The sequence below is a fragment of the Gadus morhua genome, chromosome 9, assembly GCF_902167405.1.
Source record: "Gadus morhua chromosome 9, gadMor3.0, whole genome shotgun sequence".
Taxonomy (NCBI): Eukaryota; Metazoa; Chordata; class Actinopteri; order Gadiformes; family Gadidae; genus Gadus; species Gadus morhua.
This window is the reverse complement of record NC_044056.1, coordinates 18,818,303-18,823,302: the sequence shown is the minus strand read 5'-3', so window position 1 is coordinate 18,823,302 and position 5,000 is coordinate 18,818,303. Positions and strand designations below refer to the sequence as shown.

Genomic DNA, 5,000 nt, shown 5'->3' with positions numbered 1-5,000 from the left:
GCCTGCTTTCTCACCATGGGGCGGAAGACAAAAAATGGCCGTGGAGGGGAAAAGGCGAGACGTTAACAGAATTTCTCAAAAGCAAAAGGGGAGAGACTGTAGCAAAGTGAAATACGAAAATAACAAAGGTTAGGAAGTCAGCGCAAAGTCAGAGGTTTCTGCTTCGACTGTTTTAATGATCTCACGAAGGCTTTAGTGCAGTGCTAGATCTAATAGTATCTACAGTATCAATAGATAATTCCAAGAACATTAAAAAGTACTGTTAGAAGCACACAAAGGCTAGGCAAGTGTCTGGGAGGCGTTGCTGACAGAAGAACAAAAAAAAAAAAAAAATGGTGCATCGGCAAAAATCTAACTAACAGCAAAAGAAAAATGTAAAACACAATTTGAAAACCATTCCATTGATCACAGGCTTTTTCGTGAAGGCCTGAGCACTAGATGAACCACAAGCCGTAGGGGCGTAGAGCCAAAGAGGCAGCCGCTTATTGATTCCTTGACGCAAGATGGATGTTGGACGGGGCATGTGAGGTTGTTTGAAAGACACGGGGAAAGTAAATCACACAACAATCCGCCCTGTGCGCGTGAAACACCCTTGTGGAACAAAGGGATTGACGGCAACAGGTTAATCACGCTGATGTCAGGGGGGGGCCCGGGAAACTAACAGCTGTTGGGCGGAATTGAAGGTGTGAGAGGGAAGGAATGGACGTGTGGAAGGTGCCCGGTGTGCCACAGTGACAGGGAACACCGGGCAGGGTCAGGGAACTGTATAATATAATGTTACATCATTATGTTCCAAGGGGAAGAGAGGGACATGACCTATGACCTGCAGCCAGACGTTCTGCCAGTGTAGTGCCATGTCAACGTTCTACTGCAGCGCTTATGGTGACACGTCCGTTATATTGATTCATTCAACAAGGAGTTTGATAGCCTATTCATGTCTTTGGTGAGAAGGGAGACCTTCGTGTACGCTGTGGACATCGGGGATCGAACCCCGAACCTTCCATGCACACAACCATTTGACTATTGACACTTTCCCTTAGAGTTTGAGGATGAACCGGCCCTACTTTGGGGAGGGGAGAGTAGTACACTCAGAGACCCTTCTCAAAATATAACAAAATGCTATTTTTTATCAAGATGATAACGATTTTTCATTGTCATATCCTATTCTCTGGTAACAAACACAACGATAACCTTAACAAAGTAGTGGTGAGCGGTCTATAATCCATATAAAAATGCGGAGCATGCTCCTGGTGTTTTGAAAGACAACTTCTCAAAATAATGAATCTTCCCCAAAATTGGTATAACCAAGCATTATTTGTTGTTTTTCCACTGATTATTTCATTTTCCACCGACATTGACTACAGTTGTGCCGCTGGGTTCCAATCCCTATTATGATCTACGCTGAAATGCTGCATGGACTGCCCTGGCGTCCATGCAGCATTGGACGCCAGGGCAGAGGGGGGGGGGGGGGGGGGCTCACAGCGCAGAAGTGCCCCCTAATGACTCAGCTAAGTTACACATTTCCAAGGATACTACCATTTCACTCACCGCTAGACAACCATACAACCGTCACACCGACTCTGTGATCAAACATCACATTCATACATTAGAGTTATTTTATGTGAAATGCTACTTCCGGTTTGGCATAGGGGTGCATTTGGGCTCACCGCCCGCCAACGTTAAGATCGGTCAAAATTTCATCACCAATGTTAACAAAATGTTGCTCTTGAATAAAGGCAGCTTAATAAACTGGGCTGTCTAAGTTTTGTTTTGCTTTCTGAAAAAAGATAAAAAATGAAGTGGCTGTACTGGTCAAAGCTCAGTTCCATAAGCTGACGTTAGGTTATAAGATTCACATATTTTATAGTTAACTGATAATCATGACAAAATTGTTATCTTTAAGCTGTAATTTCAGAGGTATCACTGGGATTGTTGTTCGACCTTTTTGGCTCTGTACTCTACCGGTCTCATTTAACTGCACACTTTGATGAAATATACCCGTCAATTTGGCACATTTGGCTGAATCTGCTTCCAATGCCCTTCTTTTTGCCTATTTTGCTCAGCCCTTAGTCGTTTTATTCTCAAACTCACCCACACTATGAAGCCGACTGTGAGTAGAGTGTCACAATGGCCCGCTTATATCATGGATATAGAATAAGAACCCTTTGTTTTAAAAAGGCCAAATGATGCGGCTGCATTGTTTGCGTGGGCCACAGAGGAACGGGTGGGACGAAAGCTGAAGTTTGGAACTTTATACAAACAAGAAAGTTCTGAAATACGCATTTGATTGGACGACAAGATTCACATTACCTGATTTTGTGCCTCGGTAAGACGTTAAGAGCAGACGAGACAAAGAAATACAAGACAAATGGCGATCTCTAAATATACTTGCCTAGGCACAAAGACCGCCTCACAGGGAGAATATCTGTGGAATTTTGAGTTTTTGCATTAGATTTATGTGGATAGAACATCATACAGGACAAAGTTATGCACTTGTTTTCAGTATTGGGGGTAACACACTACAAAGTAACAGGTGAGGGTACTAAAAAATACTTTTTTGTTTTAATGAGCAATGTACCGACCAGACACAGCCCCCCACAAGACACAGCCTCTGACCAGACACAGCCCCCCACCCCACTCCAGACACAGCACCCCCCCCCTCCCCCCCCTCCCAGACAGAAAAGCTATGCAGAGAGACTTGAGTGGGATGTACACTTACAAATAAGTACTTGATTTGATTTTGGCTGACTGAGGCCTAAGAAGTGCAGACACACTTTGTTTGAACATTCCTTTAAGGCTGAGTAGGGTTGAAAAACGAAATAACTCATCACACACAGTGTATGCATTGCCGTCATCAGGGGAGATGTACAAAAGAAGCACCGAAGAGAAGTATGGTTATGAGTTTGTATGTTTTAACCACAATCAGATCATTTTGTTCAACACTTATTTTTTCCACATAACGAATGCTGACATTTTAAGACTCCCCCTCTACACCTTTACCATGCCTGTTGGGCAATCGATCACATTGATTTGAGATTTGCTCTTTCTTTAGTAATAGAAATTGATCAGAGTTTTGCTCCTGAAAAATAGAACGATAGAACGATTCAGATTACCCCGTTTTCCCTCCCTCTTCTCCTTTGACATTCATTATAAAATGTGAACGTGGAAAAAAGCGAAACGATTGATTGGGATAACGTGATTAAGCCCACCATACAAACGAAATGCGTTGTTGTAAATCTATTGTCTTAAAGCTAATTCCGTTAGCCTACATTAGGCAGATCCTTGTTGTACGCACACATCTAGCAGCACACAAACAGACACATGCACAACAGAACACAGTTCATAGCGAAAAATGGCCTCCGATTGAGAGTAAACTGTGGCCTGGAACAAAAACAAATTGATTAAGTTTATTCAGCAACAGCAAATTGTGTTAAGGGATTCAACTAATCATGATTTCCACGCAAAACATGAAATAATTATTTGAATAATTCTTGACATTTATTGAACAGCCTGAACAAATAGGCTGCCTCGATTGCTTCCTGCTATTAAGCCTTACACAATACAACCGATTTTCCTCCACCAATCTGGCCAGTACGTAAACTACAGACATTAACCAAACAGCCCATCGTATAGAAAATGAAAGGTTGAGGAAATAAATGAGAGATGATCACTGCCATCTCATACTACTAACAATGAAATTCAATTAGCGTATGGAAACGGCTTGCTTGTGATTCATTGTTCAATTTCGCATCAACAGAATGACATCGTAGCCCGCGCTGGGAAATTACCATATAAGCCGAACTGACAAAAGGAGAAAGGGTAATGAGTGTAAAGATAAAGAGGTGAATAATATGACTAAATGTTAGACGCTCAGAAAATACAAGAAGAGAGGGAGGAGGAGGGTGGGAGGGCGGGGAGAACGATGGAACGGATGTGAGGGAGGAAAAAATGAAAGAAGGAAAAGAAAATGAAGAAACAAGAAAAACTAAAAGAAGAAAGGAGGTCAGAAAAAATCTGTGAAAACCGAAATGTGAAGCGAGGGCCTGCTGCTTGGGGGCCCCTGTCAAGGTGACAACAGATTGAACCGAGGGTTCGGCAATCAATAGGAGCCACCCGGATCCAGTCTGGAAACACTCATCGATCACACGGCACAGAGAAACAACGCTGCAGAGAGTTCTGGGCTGGAGCCCACCGAGTTCCTTGAGTGGCTAACTTTACTCATGTTGAACAGAGCTATTACAGCGCCTCTCCTCACGGCGCCCGTGGGGGGCCCGCATTTCATTGTTTGATCGATAACAATTGAAAACGGCTTTTTCTCTTTTGAGGCAGAGTAGGAAATACTACTACCAGCGTAGATGATGAAGCAGACCCTGTTACGGAAGGATCGCACAACACAATTCATGGAGCCAAGGCAAAATTAAGCCAAACACCAAAATACTGAGAGATGTTGTGTGATTTTCAGCCTTGGTCACGTCAGCCTTGGTTTCCTTGGATCTTGTGTTATTTGAGTGTCAAAAAACAAGTATACTTGTTTGGTTTGTTTCAACCACGCAAGTATGGTTGAAATGAACAAGAATTTTTGTACGCCTCTCAGGCATGGCATGCATTTTATGAAAGCGAACGCAACATAACAGTGACGTGGGAAAAAACAACCCCTGGAGGTTTTACAAGCCTCAGAGCCTCAAGATCCAAGCCTCAGAGCCTCAAGATCCAAGCCTCAGAGTCATTCTATGGGGGCGCCACAAGCCTCGGAATAAACTGCAACCCACTCCAGCTCCCAGTGCTCCAGCCCAGAAGACAATCAGGCAGACTAAAGGGCAGGTGTCGGGCGACTGCGGGCCGATAACGCTCTCGCTCTCCCTCGCGCGGTTCCGGCCCGGCGCGCCACGGCTATAGAGAGACATGTCAACATGACGCATGCCGCCATCTCATTTGCACCTATACCGTCCCCTTCGTGACGGAGATCCCCATCAGCCAGCCGTTAAGGACACTTAATCAGT

General features: G+C 44.0%; 1 protein-coding gene across 1 annotated transcript in view; it reads right to left on the bottom strand.

Annotated features, from left to right (window-relative positions):
* The window catches only part of agbl1 (AGBL carboxypeptidase 1), a 96,248-nt gene that overhangs the window by 8,230 nt on the left and 83,018 nt on the right, over positions 1-5,000 (bottom strand). The gene's annotated exons all lie outside the window — the stretch shown is intronic.